At 42.5% G+C, this 17,081-nt stretch overlaps 1 pseudogene; it reads right to left on the minus strand.

Annotated features, from left to right (window-relative positions):
- Positions 1 to 333: 333 nt before the first annotated feature.
- On the minus strand, positions 334 to 5,951 carry LOC122097511 (annotated as a pseudogene).
- Between the last annotated feature and the right edge of the window lie 11,130 nt (positions 5,952 to 17,081).

Below are 17,081 nucleotides of genomic sequence, written 5' to 3' on the forward strand. Positions count from 1 at the left end.
CTCAGCACCACACAAACAGAAAAAGCCGGAAGTGGCGCTGTGGCTCCAGTGGTACAGTGCTAGCCTTGAGCTGAAGAGCTCAGGGACAGTGCCCAGACCCAGAGTTCAGGCCCCAAGACCCGCAAAAAAAAAAAAAAAAAAAAGAATGTGAAGAGGCTGAGATTAGAGGATTGTGGTTTGAGACCAGCCTAGTCAGAAAAGTCCCCATGACCTCTTATCTCCAATTAGCCACTCAAAGAACAGAAGTGGCACTGTGGCTCAGGTGGTAGAGCACTAGTCTTGAGCACAAAAAGGTTCAAGGACAAGGCCCAAACCCTGAGTTCAAAGCCTCCCCACACAATAAAGGCTCAGACTTCCCTTCCAGGGCTGGCTTTGAACTGCAATCCTCAGATCTCAGCCCTCTGAGTAGCTAGGATTATAGGCATGAGCTACCAATACCTGGTTCTTCCTTGATTTTTTTCTGTTCTCAACTCCTGTGCTACTCTTAGATATAGAATTTAATGCCTGATTGTATTTTTTTCTTGTTTCTTTTTGCTTTTTGGCCAGTCCTGGGGCTTGAACTGAGGTCCTGAGCAGTGTCCCTGAGCTTCTTTTGTTCAAAGCTAGCATTCTACCACTTAAGCCACAGCGCCACTTCCAGCTTTTTCTGTGAATGTGGTACTGAGGAATTGAACCCAGGGTTTCATGCATGCTAGGCAAGCACTCTACCACAGAGCCACCTTCCCAGCCCTGCCTGATTGTATGTTTAAAGATTCTTTCCCCTGGGCTGGGAATGTGGCTTAGTGGTAGAGTGCTTACCTAACATGCATGAAACCCTGGGTTCAATTCTTCAGTACCACACAAACAGAAAAGGCCAGAAGTGGCATGGCTTAAGTGGCAGATTGCTAGCTTTGAACAAAAGAAGCTCAGGGACAGTGCCCAGGCTTTGAGTTCAAGCCCCAGGAATGGCAAAAAAACAAAAACAAAAACAAAACCCAAAACTTTCCCCCAAGATAAGATCCCTCTTTTTGTTGCTGTTGTTGTTGTTGTTGTTGTCAGTCATGGGGCCAGAACTCACAGCCTGGGCACTGTTTCTGAGCTTCTTTTGTTCAAAGCTAGCAATCTAACATTTGAGTCATAGCCACTTCCGGCTTTTTCTGCTTATGTGGTATTGAGAAATTGAACTCAGGGCCTCATGCATGCAAGGCAAACACTCTACCGCTTAGCCACCTCCCCAGCCCAAAAAATGCATTTTTTCCAAATTTTTTATTGTGATTAAGTGGTTACATAATTTCCCAAATTTCACAGTATTGTGGGATAGTGATACTTAGTTAAAGTCACAAACACATTCTAACTTTCATGGAGCAAATTGTCTATCATGGCCTATAACATTTATGAGTTCTATGAGCTTTGCAATACAGTTATTTCTTCCACATTGGGTGGTATGTACATTTCTTTTGTTTTGCATAGCATCAGCTGTTCCCTCTTTCCCACTTGTTCTCTCCCTCCCATCGCTGCCACTGAGTTGCTTAGTGCATTTAAAAAATGCATTTTTGTTTTGAACTTATGGATATATACGGATAGGAGAAAATGGGGAAGGTCTACAGACCCAGAGGAAAATGTCAAGGCTAGCACTCTACCACTTGAGCTTCAGTGCCACTTCTGGTTTTCTGGTGGTTTATTGGAAATAAGAGTCTCACAGACTTTCCTTCCCGGGCTGGCTTTGAACCAAGATCCTCAGATCTCAGCCTCCTGAATACCTAGGATTACAGGTGTGAGCCACCGATGCCCAGCATGTTTTCACTTCTGACTCTGGCTTTTTGTTGGTTAATTGGAAATAGTCTTGCTTGGTACTGGCTTCGAAGTTTGATACTCACATCGCAATCACTTGAGTAGTGAGAATTACAGGCGCGTGTCTTGCTGTATACTGTTTGTGTTGATTTACCATAGTTTTTATTTTTTATTTTTATTTTTTTTTTAAATTTTTTTTTGGGTCCAGTCGTGGGGCCTGAACTCTGGGCCTGGGCACTGTCCCTAGCTCTTTCAGCTCAAGGCTAGTGCTCTACCACATGAGCCACAGCCACTTCTGGCTTTTTTCTTTTTGCTTAGGTGGTGCTGACGAATGGAACCCAGGGCCTCAGGCATGCAAAGCAAGCACTCTACCACTGAGCCACCTTCCCAGCCCAAGATTTACCATAGTTTTATGGGACCAGTCTCCTGCTGATGGTCGTGAATTCTTTTTCTGCGTCAGACAAACTTGTTGCCATATATGCCCGTCTTGTTTCAAGCAAATGTGAAAGAATTGGATTTTTTTTTTTAAAAAGCCGTGGTTATAGATAACTGCCAAATTGCCCTTCAAACACTTTGTTTATGCCAAGACCAATACTATTTAATCTGAGGCTTTCTTATTTTAAAGTGTTGCAGCTGGGTCCCTGTGGCCCAAGTGCTTCTTCAGACTTTGGCTATTGCTGCTTTGCTTTTACCAGATGAACTATAAAATCAGCTTAATTATTCAAGTAAATAAACATTTCACTGTTGGTCCCACCTTAGTTTACTTAAGTTTGCACATGGTATTTCTATTTGTTTATTAATTAATGGTCCTTATTTAAATATATATAGTTCCAACTAAAAATTATGTTTAAAGAACTTAAGGAATTGATAAGAAAAACTACAGAATCTAATAAAGAAATGGACACTGTTTTAACTTAGTTTTGTGCTGGTACTAGAACTTAAACACGGGGCTTTTTTTTAGAGCTGGTGTTCTATGAAAGCATTTCCAACATTTTGCTGGTTAATTAGACATAAATAAGTGCTTCCAGGACATTCTGCCCTGGCTGACTTCCACCTGTGATCCTCACCTGCTAAGTAGTGAGGGTTACAGCTGACTTCTTTTTCACTCTCTTTTTTTTTTGTCAGTTGTGGGGCTTGAACTGTAGGCCTGGCGCTGTCCCTGAGCTCTTCAGCTCCAGGGTAAGCACTCTACCACTTGAGCCACAGTGCCACTTTTGGTTTTCTGGTGGTTTAATTGGAGATAAGAGTCTCATGGACTTTTCTGCCCGGGCTGCTTTGAACTATGATCTTCATTGAACCGCGATCCTCAGATGTCAGCCTCCTGAGCAGCTAGGATTACAGGTATGAGCCTATGGCATCCGGCTTCACTCTCCATTTTTACTCACCATTTTGCTCTTCTGGGTTATGCTGACTTTGTGGTATGTTCAGAGCTATGAAGTGATTTAATTTTTTGAAAGGATACATGAATACTGAATGGGAATGTTTTTCCTTGTCTCACCACCCACATTAATCACAATTTTAAAGGCATTTTGTTTGAGGTAAAAACAATTTTATTTCCTTTTAACCATGTATGTGGAAGGGTTTTTACTGTATTTTTTTCCTACATAGTACTTACTACCTTAAAAAAGTCAGAAAATGGAGGTGTGGCTTAAGTAAAAGGCCAAGTTAAGAGCACCAGGCCCTGAGTATACTAGTACATAACAAATGAATTAGGTTTTTTTGTTGTTGTTGATGGTGGTGGGATTTGAACTCGGAATCTGGGCTCTGTCCCTTAGCTCTTTTGCTCAAGGCTAGCACTCTACCACTGAGTCACAGCTCTACTCTCTGGTATTTGGAGATAAGAGTCTCATGGGAACTTTTCTGCCTGGTTTGGCTTCAAACCATGATCCTCATTTCTCATCTTCCTGATCCTCATTTCTCATCTTCCTGAGTAGCTAGGATTACAGACGAGAGCCACAGGCACCTAGCAATTTTTTCTTTTATTATTATCTTTAAGTGATAATGCTTTCTTTTAAAAAAAATTTAGAAACTTCTGTTCATTGTTTTCTTTGACATTGGTGCTTCTAGTTGGTGATATTATTAACATTCTGGCATCCCACCTCCACAGCCTCAGTATTATAAACATTCCTAATCTGTCACACACTCTTACAGTGTAGCAGCTGGGTATGACAGATTCCTGTGCAATGCATTTGATACTTAAGCTTAGGGGTTAGAGCCAAGTGTACTTCTCCTAATGCATTGTCAGTTTCCTTTTTTTTTGTTGGTCCTGGGGCTTGAACTCTGGGCTTAGGCGCTCCCTGAGCTCTTCAGCTCAAGGCATGCACTCTACCACTTGAGCTACAGCACCAGTTCTGGTTTTCTAGTAGTTTATTGGAGATAAGAGTCTCACGGAGTTTCCTGCCCGGACTGGCTTTGAGCCATGATCCTCAGATCTCAGCCTCCTGAGTAGCTAGGATTACAGGTGTGAACCACTGGCATCCAGCCCAAATTTTTAAAAAAAAAATTTCTTTCTCTTTACTCACTTGAAGTATCATGTTCGTGCTGGTGAGTTCTATTTTGGTTCATATTTCAAAAATGCCACCACCTTTCAGTCAGGTGTCACTGGCTCATGCCTGTAATCCTAGCTACTCAGGAGGCTGAGATCTGATGATCACAGTTAAAAGCCAGCCTGGGCAGGAAACTCTGAGAGACTATTTTTTTTATTTTTTATTTTTTGGTTGGTCGTGGGGCTTTAACTCGGGCCTGGGCGCGGTCCCTCAGCTCTTCAGCTCAAGGCAAGTGCACGATCGCTTGAGCGACAGTGCCACTCCCAGTTTTCAAGTGGTTTATTAGAGATAAGAGTCTCATGGACTTTCTTGCCCGGGCTGGCTTTGAACCTCAATCCTCAGATCTCAGCCTCCTGAGTAGCTAGGATTACAGGCATGAGCCACCAGCGCTCGGCTTTCTGTGAGACTCTTATCTTCAATTAACCACCAGAAAACCGGAGGTGGCACTGTGGCTCAAGTGCTAGAGTGCTCGCCTTGAACTGAAGAGCACAGGGACAGTGTCCAATCCCAGAATTCAAGCCCCAGGACCTACAAAACTAAAACAAAAACAGGGTCCTTGCTGGGCACTGGTGGCTCATGCCTATAATCCTAGCTACTCAGGAGGCTGAAATCTGAGGATGACTGTTCAAAGCCAGCCTGGGCAGAAAAGCCTGTGAGACTCTTATCTCCAATAAAAATACCAGAAGTGTTTTGGCACTGTGACTCAAGTGGTAGAGCACTTGCCTTGAGCTGAAGAGTTGAGGGACAGTGCTCAGGCTCAGACAACACACACACACACACACACACACACACACACACACACACACACACACACACACACACACACACACACACACACACACACACACACACACACACACACACACACACACACACACACACACACACACACACACACACACACACACACACACACACACACACACACACACACACGTCCTTGTTTTCATATAGTTACATTGTTAATTCCATTATAGCATTTACAATATCATAACTATTATTCTTTAGGGCTTGGACTGCCTTTGTTCTTGACACATTTGCTTGTGACATGACCAATTCTAGGTCTTTAACTTCCACACCTGTTTCATCAACCTCTTCCTCTTCCCTCTCCTCTTGTACAGTTGGATTCTGTTTTCTTGAATGTTTGAGACAGCTTCACGTTGAACTTTGAATTTCTCAGCAGCTGCTAACTGTGCTTGCTGAGATAAGTCCTCAATCTTGACTTCCCCCAAAACTATGTAGGTATCTGACGCTTGGCTCTTGTAGACCTCTGGTTTTGTGATGATAAAGAGGATATTCTTTGATTTCCAGATAGTGACTCTAGTAACTCCCGTAACCAAAGATCCAGTTTGGACATAGCCTTTCGTGCATTCTTTTCACTACCACTCTGTTTTGCTTTGCTGATTGGTTCTTCATCAATTTCTGCTTCTGCTGCAGTTGGGCTTGTTGTGTGGCTGCTTGTGTGGAGTTTTGTTCCTCGAGCCTTGGTACTGATTCATCACTGTCAGATTCTGTTTCAGATCCTGTCATCCTGCTCTGTAGCAGGGACAGTTTCTATGGCTTCACCAGGCATTTCTTCCTAACTCTTAAGACTTCTGGGCGATCCAGCCTTCAAGAAAGGCAGATGGCAGTGTATAGAGTATTTATATAAATACTCTCTCTATATAGAGAGAATGTATACATATACTTTCTCTCTCTCTTTATATATATATATCCCCTTTGGTCAGTAGCACCCAGTTACTTCCAGCTTTTTCTATTTATGTGATACTGAGGAATTGAACCCAGGGCTTCATAAATGCTAGGCAAGCACTCTACTACAAAACCACATTCCCAGCCTCCTTGATATGTATTTGATTTCCATTAATTTCCCAACATATTGTATTTGTCTCATGAATTATTTAGAACTGTGTTGCTAATTTCCAAGTTTTTGGAGTTGTAATTTTTTTTTTTTTGCTTTAATCCAGAGATAGTTTTAGTTCTTTAGAATTCGTTAAAGTTTGTGGGACCCAGTATACAGGTTTGTGTGTATCCACAAAGAAAATGTGCTGTCTTGTTGCTTGGGGCAACCTATAAATGCTGTTTATACCTAGTTGGTGGTAGTTCATTTTTGTATGCTTTCCTATTTTGTGTGTATGTGTGTTTTTTTGTTGATCATGGGGCTTGAACTCTGGGCTTGGGCGCTGTCCCTGTGCTCTTTAGCTCAAGGTGAGTGTTCTACCATTTGAGCCACAGCGCCACGTCCGGTTTTCTAGTGGTTTATTGGAGATGAGTCTAACGGACTTTTCTGCCCAGGCTGGCTTTGAACTGTGATCCTAGATCTCAGCCTCCTGAGTAGCTAGGGTTACAGGCGTGAACCACTGGTGCCCTGTGGGCTTTTTCTTTTTATATGATAATGAGGAATTGAACCCAGGGCTTCAAACATGGTAGGCATTTACTCTACCACCAAGCCACATTCCCAGCCTAACTACTAAGTTCCTAAAACAGATAATCATAAAATTTCTTATTGAATAGTACTTTCTACTCTCTACATTTTCTTTCTTTTTTTTTTTTTTTGTCGGTCGTGGGGCTTGAACTCTGGGGCTGGGCGCTGTCCCTCAGCTCTTCAGCTCAAGGCGAGCACTCTACCACTTGAGCTACAGTGCCACTTCTGGTTTTCTGGTGGTTTACTGGAGATAAGAGTCTCACGGTCTCTCCTGCCCGGGCTGGCTTTGAACCGCGATCCTCAGATCTCAGCCTCCTGAGTAGCTAGGATTACAGGCGTGAGCCACCAGCGCCCGGCTCTCTACATTTTCTTACTGCTTCACATGGATACACCATCAAGGCTCCACTTCTCCCCTCCCCTTTTTTTTGTTGGTCGTGGGGTTTGAACTCTGGGCCTGGGTGCTGTCCCTCAGCTCTTCAGTTCAATGTGAGCACACTACCATGTGAGCCACAACGCCATTTCCGGTTTTCTGGTGGTTTATTGGAGATAAGAGTCTCGTGGAGGGCTGGGAAGGTAGCTCAGTGTAGAGCGCTTGCCTTGCATACTTGAGGCCCTGGGTTCGATTCCTCAGCACCACATAAGCAAAAAGAAAATAGCCGGAAGTGGCGCTGTGGCTCAAGTGGTAGAGCGCTAGCCTTGAGCTGAAGAGCTGAGGGACAGCGCCCAGGCCCAGAGTTCAGGCCCATGACTGGACTCACAAAAAAAAAAAAAAAAGTGTCTCGTGGACTTTCATGCTTTGGCTGCCTTTGAACCACAATCCTCAGATCTTAGCCTCCTGAGTATTTAGGATTACAGGCGTGAGTCACAGGTGCCTGGCTCCTTCTTCCCTTTATGTGGTCATCATAAATAATCTGGGAAAGTTGAAAACCTCATGAGACAATGTTCCAATTTTTCAATATATGTAGACTTTAAAATTAGAAGTTACGGGGCTGGGAAGGTGGCTCAGTGGTAGAGCGCTTGCCTTGCATGCATGAGGCCCTGGATTCGATTCCTCAGCACCACATAAGCAGAAAAAAAAAAGCCAGAAGTGGCACTGTGGCTCAAGTGGTAGAGCGCTAGCCTTGAGTTGAAGAGCTGAGGGACAGTGCCCAGGCCCAGAGTTCAGGCCCCAGGACCGGACCCCCCCCCCAAAACAAAAAATTCACTCTAGTTCCACCCATTTCCCTGCAAATGCCTTTATTTTGTCCTTTCTAAAGACTGCATAATATTCCATTGTATACAGATACCACAATTTTTGGATCCACTCATCAGTTGTGGGGCATCTGGATTGTTTCTATATCTTGGCCTATTGTGAACAGTGCTGCAATGAACATGGAGGTGTATGTGTATCCTGGTTCCTGTTGCTCAAGATAGATGTCTAGCAGTGGTTTGGCTGGGTGATAGGGGAAGTCTATATTTAGCTTTGTGAGGTACCACCAGACTGCTTTCCACAGTGGTTGTATTAGTGTACATTCCCACCAGCAGTGTAATAGGGTTCCTCTTTCTGCACATCCTTGGCAGCATTTGTCATTGGCTGCATTTAGGATGCCAGCCATTTGACTGGGGTAAGGTGGTATCTCAGGGTTTCTTTTATTTGTGTTTCCTTTAAAACCAGGGATTAAAACATTTCCTCATGTGTTTGCCTTTTTTTTTTTGGTCATGGGGCTTGAACTCTGGGCTTGGGTGCTGTCCCTCAGCTCTTCAGCTTAAAGCGAGTGCTCTACTGCTTGAGCCACAGCACCACTTCCAGTTTTCTAGTGGTTTACTAGAGATAAAAGTCTCAGGGACTTTCCTGCCCAGGCTGGCTTTGAACTGTGATCCTCCTATCTCAGCCTCCTGAGTAGCTAGGATTATTGAGCTGCCGGTGCTCAGCTCTTTGCCATTTTTATCTCTTCTGAGAAGTCTTTCTTTAGTTCCCTAGCCCATTTCATGATTGGTTTGTTAGATTTGGGAGGGATTAGTTTTTTTTAGTTCTCTGTATAGGATGGATATTAGGCCTTTGTCTAATATGTTGCTGGTAAATATTTTTTTTCCCAACTTGTTGGCTTTCTTTCTAGTTTGGTTTCTTTAGCTGTGCCAAAACTTTTTGTTTTAAGGTAATCCAATTTATGGAGTCTCCAATTTGTTGTGACCCTGGAACTCTGTTCAGGAAGTTCCTGCCTGAGTCTATAAGTTCAAGTGTCTCTCCTACTCTGTCCTGCAGTAGTTTCAGAGTTTCAGGTTTGATGTTGAGGTCTTTAATCCATTTTGAGTTGATGCTGGTGCGTGGTGACAGGCTGGGTCCACTTTTAGTTTTCTGCATGTGGCCGCCCAGTTTTCCCAGCACCAGTCACTGAAGAGGCTGTGCTGCTTCCACTGTATGTCTTTGGCTCCTTTGTCAAATATCAGCTGACTGTTAGTATGTGGTTTTATTTTTGGGTCCTCATCTGTTCCATTTGCCGTCGGGTCTCTTTGTGCCAGTACCAAGCTCTATTATGGCTCTACAGTAGAGCTTGAAATCCAGTATTGTGATGCATCCTGCTTTGGCTATTCTAGATCTTTTGTTGTTCCATATGAATTTTTGGACTGTTTTCTCTACTTCAGTAAAGTACGTCATTGGGATTTTAATGGGAATTGCATCGAATTTATATATCAATTTTGGCAGTATAGCTATTTTCACTATATTAATTCTGCCTGTCCAGGAACATGGGAGATCTTGCCATTTCCCAGTGTCCTCTGATTTGTTTTTTTAGGCTTTTAAGTTTTTTTTTTTTTTTTTTTTTGGGTCCGGTCGTGGGGCCTGAACTCGGGGCCTGGGCGCTGTCCCTCAGCTCTTCAGCTCAAGGCTAGCACACTACCACTTGAGCCAGAGCGCCACTTCCAGCTTTTTTCTTTTTGCTTATGTGGTGCTGAGGAATCGAACCCAGGGCCTCGAGCATGCAAGGCAAGCGCTCTACCACTGAGCCACCTTCCCAGCCCCGGCTTTTAAGTTTTCATGAAGTAGATCCTTTATATCTTTGGTTAGGTTAATTCCTACTTTTTTTTTTTTTTGAGGCTATTCTGAATGGGGTTGTTTCCTTGATTTCCCTTTCTGCTTGTACATTGTTGGTGTACAGAAAGGCAACTGGTTTTTGTGGGTTAATTTTGTATCCTGCTACTTTGCTGAAATGGTTTATAAGCTCTAAGAGTTTGGGGATGGAGCTTTTGGGTTTGTTAAAATATAAAATCACGTCATCTGCAAAGAGAGATAGTTTAACTCCTTCCTCCCCCATGCGGAACCCTTTAATACCTTTTTCTTGCCTTATTGTTCTGGCTAAGGATTCTAGAACTATAATGAAGAGGAGTGGAGTGGGCATCCTTGCTGTGTCCCTGTTTTTAGGGGAACTGGTTGTAGTTCTTCCCCATTAAGTGTAATATTGGCTATTGGTCTGTCGTATAAGGCTTTTACTGTTTTTACTGTTTTAAGGAATGTTTTTTTCTAGAGTTTTTTTTTTTTTTTTTTTTTTTTTAAGAGAAGGGAGCTGGGAAATAGAAGAGAAGGAAAGAGCTGAGAAAGAGCTAGAAAAGAGCAGAGAGAGCTTTTCCAGAGCCTTTAACGTGAATGAGTGTTGTATTTTCTCAAAAGCCTTTTCCGTGTCAATGGAGATAATCGTGTTTCTTGATCTTGGATCTGTTGATGTGATGCATTACAATTATTGACGTTTGTTAAACCATCCCTGCATCTCTATGATGAAGCCTACTTGATCATAATGTATGATTTTTTTGGATGTTTCTGGATTCTGATGGCTAAAATTTTATTGAGGAGCTTTGCATTTGTGTTCATCAAAGATTGGTCTTTAGTTCTCTTTTTTTTTGTTGGGTCTTTGCTTGGTTTGGGGATGAGTGTGATATTGGCTTCATAGAATGAGTTTGGAATTGCTCCCTCTGTTTTTATTTCTCTAAAGAGCTTGAGGAGTATGGGTATTAGTTCCTCTTTAAAGGTCTTAGAATTCTGTAGTGACTCCATCTGGTTCTGGGCTTTTCCTTATTGGAAGACTTTTGATCGCTTCCTCTATCTCATTGTAGGTTATTGGCTTGATTTATTTCTTCTTGGTTCAGTTTGAGCAATTTGTATTTTTTTAGGAATTCATCATTTCTGCTACGTTTTCCTTCCTTAGTATCTAATCTGGCAATCTATATAACTGTTCCGATGTCTTGGATATTTGGTGTAATTCTTCCTGTGGGATCCCCGATCTTATTGATTTGGGTCTCCTCTTTTTAGTTAATCTTGCCAGAGATCCATCAATTTTATTGATTTTTCAAAAACCCAGGTTTTTGCTTTATTAATTTTATGTATATTTTCTTAGTCTCTATCTTGTTAATTTCAACTCTTATTTTGGTTATCTCGCTCCATCTAGGAACTTTAGGTTCAACTTTTTCTTGTTTCTCTAGCAGTTTTAGTTGCATCATGAGATTGTTTACTTGGTCTGTCTCTTGTTTACTTTTTTTTTTTTTTGGGGGGGGGGGGGTCCGGTCATGTGGCCTGAACTCAGACTCTGGGCCTGGGCACTGTCCCTCAGCTCTTCAGCTCAAGGCTAGCGCTCTACCACTTGAGCCACAGCGCCACTTCCGGCTTTTTTCTTTTTGCTTATGTGGTGCTGAGGAATCGAACCCAGGGTCTCAGGCATGCAAGGCAAGCGCTCTACCACTGAGCCACCTTCCCAGCCCTCTTGTTTTTTCCCCTCAGGACTGCTTTTGTCATATCCCACAGGTTTTTTTGTGATATATGTTTTCATTGAATTGTAGGAACTTTTTAATTTCTTCTCTAATTTCTTCTGTGACCCAGGTGTTGCTCAGAAATGTGCTGCTTAATTCCATGTGTTTATTTTCTACTATATGCTTTGTTATTGAGAACTAGCTTGATTCCATTATGGTCAGAATACATGGGATTATGTTGACCCTCTTTTTTTTGTTATTGATCATGGGGCTTGAACTCGGCCTGGGCACTGTCCCTCAGCTCTTCAACTCAAGGCTAGCGCTCTACCCCTTGACTTTCTTGCCCGGGCTGGCTATATATTTATATATATATATATATTTATATATTTATATATATATATAATTTTTTAAAAAATTTTATTTATTGGTCAGTCATAGGGCCTGAGCGCTGTCCCTCAGTTCTTCAACTCACTTGAGCCACAGCGCCACTTCCGGCTTTTTCTGCTTATGTGGTGCTGAGGAATCGAACCAGGGCCTCATGCATGCAAGGCAAGAGCTCTACCACTGAGCCACCTTCCCAGCCCCTGATGGATCTTCTTTTCTGATCCAATCTGTAGTTTTTTCTTTTGGTGAATTGAGTCTATTAATGTTTATGGTTATTATAGAGAGGTATATTGTGCTTCCTGTCATTTTCCTACTTTCCTAAGATTTTCTTCTTTCCTTTCCTCCTGTGTTTCCTTTCCTCCTGTGTTTACTCAGTTGGTCTCCTAGCGCTATCTGGTATGGTTCCCTGATCTTGTTTTCTTCAGATTATAATCCCCCTCTTAATATTCTTTGCAATGCTGGATTATTGGTTATGAATTCATTTTTTCTTTACTATTAAAAATTTTAGTTTCTCCGTCCAATGTGAATGCTAGCTTCACTGGATATAACACTCTGGGCTGGCAGTTATTGGTTTTCAGGTCTCAGATGGTCCTTTCCCAGGCTTTCCTTGCATTCATGTCTATGTGGAGAGATCTGCAGTGATTCTAATTTTTCTTCCCATTGTAGTATAGCTCCTTCTTTGCTTTTGCTGTAAGATTGTTTCTTAATTGCTGAGATCCAGCATTTTTACTATAATGTGCCTCGCAGTGTTCCTTCTGGGACCCTGATTGTTAGGTAAACCTCTGTTATATAGTTAAGATGTTCTCTTTTAAGCACTGTGAACTATTTTAAGACTTTGTCTCTGAGGTTTTGAGAAAGCCACAGAGCTAGTTGTTGCTGCCATCCCATCCCATGAAGGAATATGCTGGTAATGTGACTCTGCATCTATAATCTTCACTGTCTGTATGGTGGTTGTCATGTTTCTAATTTCCTCACCATCCCTCCCTTTCCACAATGTGTGCTGTATGGGTGGATCACACACTATTTAACAATCTAGTAATACTATTTTGTTCAATTTAGCTCAGCTTTGGCCACTGAGAGCTTTTTTCCTACTTTGCCACATTCTCCCCAGGCACCCTCATTGCGCCTTTGTGTATGCATGTGCCTACATGCCTGCAGTTTAATATTTTTTGTCATGGGGGCTTGAGCTCTAGGCCTGGGTGCTTTTCCTCAGCTCTTCAGCTCAAAGGACAGCATTCTACCACTTGAGCCTCAGTGCCACTTCCGGTTTTTTGTTTATGTGGTGCTGAGGAATGAAACCTAGGGCCTCATGCATGCAAAGCAAACACTCTACCACTGAACTACCTTCCCACCCCTAGTACTTTACCTTCAGGCATTATAAAATGCTCGAGGGCTATCTTGGATGTTTCCAGCTCTAATTCTAGAATTAGCCATTTTTTAAGGAATCCTCATGACAGTGCAAGCGCTCTCATGCTTGAACCATGCCCCTAGGCACTGTCCCTGAGCTGTTTTTTGCTTATGGCTAGTGCTCTACCACTTGAACCACAGCACTACTTCTGGCTTCTTGTTTATGTGATACTGAGAAATCCAACCCAGGACTTCATGCATGCTAGGCAAGCACTCTACCACTAAGACACACTCCCAGTCTGGTCCCAACTTTTGTGGGGCTTGAACTCTGGGCCTGGGCGCTGTCCCTCAGCTCTTCAGCTCAAGGCGAGCGCTCTACCACTTGAGCTACAGCGCCACTTCCGGTTTTCTGGTGGTTTATTGGAGATAGGAGTCTCACGGTCTCTCCTGCCTGGGCTGGCTTTGAACCTCGATTCTCAGCTCTCAGCCTCCTGAGTAGCTAGGATTACAGGCGTGAGCCACCAGCGCCTGGCCCAACTTTCTTTTGGTTAGTGTTAGCCATCTTTCTGGCTATTAGGCTCCTTGTGTAGTTATCCTAGGTCTCTTAATTGTATGTTTGTCACACTTCCATGATTTTGAAAGGTGCCAAGTTATTGTTAAAAATTGTCAAAACTGGGACTGGGAAGGTGGCTCAGTGGTAGAGCTCTTGCCTTGCATGCATGAGGCCCTGGGTTTGATTCCTCAGCACCACATAAGCCGAGAAAAGAAAAAAGCCGGCAGTGACGCTGTGGCTCAAGTGGTAGAGCGCTAGCCTTGAGCTGAAGAGCTGAGGGACAGCGCCCAGGCCCAGAGTTCAGGCCCCATGACCGGACTCAAAAAAAAAAAAAAAAAAACCAAAAAACCCAAAAATTGTCAAAACTGCTGGGTGCCAGTGGCTCATGCTTGTAATCCTAGCTACTCAGGAGGGTGCTGTCCCTCAGCTCTTCAGCTCAAGGTGAACGCTCTACTTGAGCCACAGCTCCACTTTCAGTTATCTGGTGGTTAGTTGGAGTTAAACAGTTTCACATACTTTCCTTGCCTGGGCTGGCTTTGAACTGCAACCCTCAGATCTCAGCCTCCTGAGTAGTTAGGAGGTGTGAGCCAGGTGTGAGCCACTGGCGTCCATGAATTGATTCTTTGGATAGTCTTGGAAGCTGCTAAGGTGTGTTTATTCAGGTAAGCACAGAGCACATTCTCAGTGAAGTACTGGAGTGTAAAATTCAAGTACTTTTCTAAAGAATGTTATATTCATGTAAGTAGTATAAAATAATCATCTTCTCTCACAGTGCTTGTGACACAGCAACTTTTTTTCCTACCATGGCTCTGGTGGTGTCTGTGTGATGGGAAGTGGCAGCAGAGGAGTAATAGGCCTTTTCCGAGTCTGGGTCCTCGCCACTTTTTTTCCTATGCTATGCTGCCAGCCCATCTGCATGGTTGGTTGGCCCACTGAAGATTAAAACCTTCTTTGTTAAATCCTTCAGTGCTTAAAATATAAAGAACTACTTTTCTTTCAACAAATTGTCAACATATAACAGGATGCTAGAGGAGCAGGATGATGAATGCGTAGAACTCAGGGCGTCCCACAGCACACTCTTCCACGTGTACATTTGTCTCACACATGGAGGCTTCACAAAGGGACCATCTTTTTCTAAAACCATTTATTTATTGTACAAAATTGTAATTAAATCACATGCATGTTAATTACTCGGAGGCAATAACACAGGTGCTGATGCCTTTGTATTTAGGCAGAAGATTTAAAGGCATGAAATAGAAATTTGGAAAAATATTTGGGGTGAAAGAGAATTAGAAACAAGACATAGAACAAAAACATTTAGAAACAGGTAAGCAAATTGCAGCTTATAGACCAAACTTGGCTTGATGCTTGTTTTATTGGACCACAGCCAGACAAATCCAGTCAGAACCAGCAATGCAGTGACCTTCTGGATCACTTTATTTTGTCACTGGGAGCTATGATTTATAGGACATCAAGCAGGATTTCAGTAGATATCAGCAGCAGGCCCCTTTACAGTGATTTTCTACAGATCACTTTGGGAAATGCAAATGAAGGAGATAAAAAATCACAGACATAAAGCAAATGACCTTTAAGCAAGGTAGGTGCTCAACTTCACTGGCAGTTAAATGCAAACTGAAGGCACCTTTTCAACTCTGGGTCAAATTGTCAGGAAATACACATGCAGTTCATATCAATGGTAAATTTCAGACAAGGCACTAACAGTTACATTTTAAATATATTGTTTAAAAAATACACACACACAAAATACTTTAAGGCACAAAATAAGTATAGAAAATCTGTAGTGTAATTACTGGTAAAATCGCCCAAATTTTCACTTGTGGATGGACTGCATTTATCACAGTTTATGTGTATACTTAATCTAAAACTGGTTAGATCAGTAGGTTCTGACTAGAAGGCTGTCCATAAGAAAAAGAGGCTGTACTATCATGGGCCCACCCCTAACCTCCTTGTACCAAACAAATCTAGATGTGAATGTCTTCCTGAGAATGCAGGACAGAAGAACAATCAGTGTCTGTAGTTTTGCTTTAAAAAAAAAAAGTCTATAATATACTTAGTACATTCTTGGCTTAAATTTGATTGAAAACAGATTGTGATGGTCCTGGTTTCCACCTCCTGAATAGATGGCGATTACAAGCATTTACCACTACAAAAGGTATTTTGCTTTGTGACCATACTGGTGCTTGAACTTGGGCTTGATAGGCAAGTGTTCTGTACCATGAGATGCAGCCCTTAATTCTTAAAAAGCTAAATAATATATTTTTTAACAACTCAAAATATTAGAAATTATAATGAAACTAGCATTATGGTAATCTGTACTTTATTAAACTAAAGATACAACAAAATAGTTCAAGAATAGATTTATGGCGGGGCACTGGTGGTTCACACCTGTAATCCTAACTACTCAGGAAGCTGAAATCATAGTTCAAAGGGCAGGAAAGTCCATGAGACTCTTATCTCCAATTAACTACCAGAAAACCAGAAGTGGCACTGTGGCTCAAGTGGTAGAATGCTACTCTTGAGCTGAAGAGCTAAGGAATAGCTCCCAGGACCAGAGTTCAAGCCCCAGCACTCACCAACCAAAAAACACAGCGAGGGGGTGGGGAGTGAATCTACTACATGGTGACCATAGCAAGTAGACAACTGCATTGGACCTGTGCTGTTCTAGCTGTCCCAGGTCAATCTCAGCCTAGGCCTTCTGATTACAAAATGACCACATACACATTCTGTAGTTAGTAAAACTATTTTTGTTATTCATTGGGAAAGAAAATTCAACAGAAGTCCATTTGCAGACTTCTGCTCAGCCCAGTGGCCAGAAGCACAAGGAAACAAGCATTTACTTAGGAGAATGTTAACAGTGGCTAAACCAACAGTGTCTCCACTATACGGTTGTTTATTCCCCTACCCCTTTTCTTTGCCATTCTGGTGTTTGAACTCAGGGATCCTGTGCTGTAGTACTTGAGCAACTCTGCCAGCATCTTTTTTACACTGGCTCTTTTTAAGGCAGACTATCTTATGCCCAGGATGGCCTGGACGAAGATCTTCCTCTTTTGTTGATGATAGGTGCATGTTACTATACCCAGCTAAAAATCTCTTTTGCCTAATGCATGATGCTTTGTTTCTTTAGAGGATAGAATCATAATTTCAGAAAAAGGTTTTAGCTCTGCTTTACATTCTGTTAGAGCTTCTTGTACAAAGAATTTATTAGAGCTGGGTGCCAGTGGCTGCTGCGTGTAATCCCAGTTGAGAGGCTGAGATCTGAGGATCGCAGTTCAAAGCCAGCCTGGGCAGGAAAGTCCATGAGTCTGTTATCTCCAATAAACCATCA

The sequence above is a fragment of the Dipodomys spectabilis genome, unplaced genomic scaffold (genome assembly GCF_019054845.1).
Source record: "Dipodomys spectabilis isolate Male_0828 unplaced genomic scaffold, ASM1905484v1 ptg000422l, whole genome shotgun sequence".
Lineage (NCBI taxonomy): Eukaryota > Metazoa > Chordata > Mammalia > Rodentia > Heteromyidae > Dipodomys > Dipodomys spectabilis.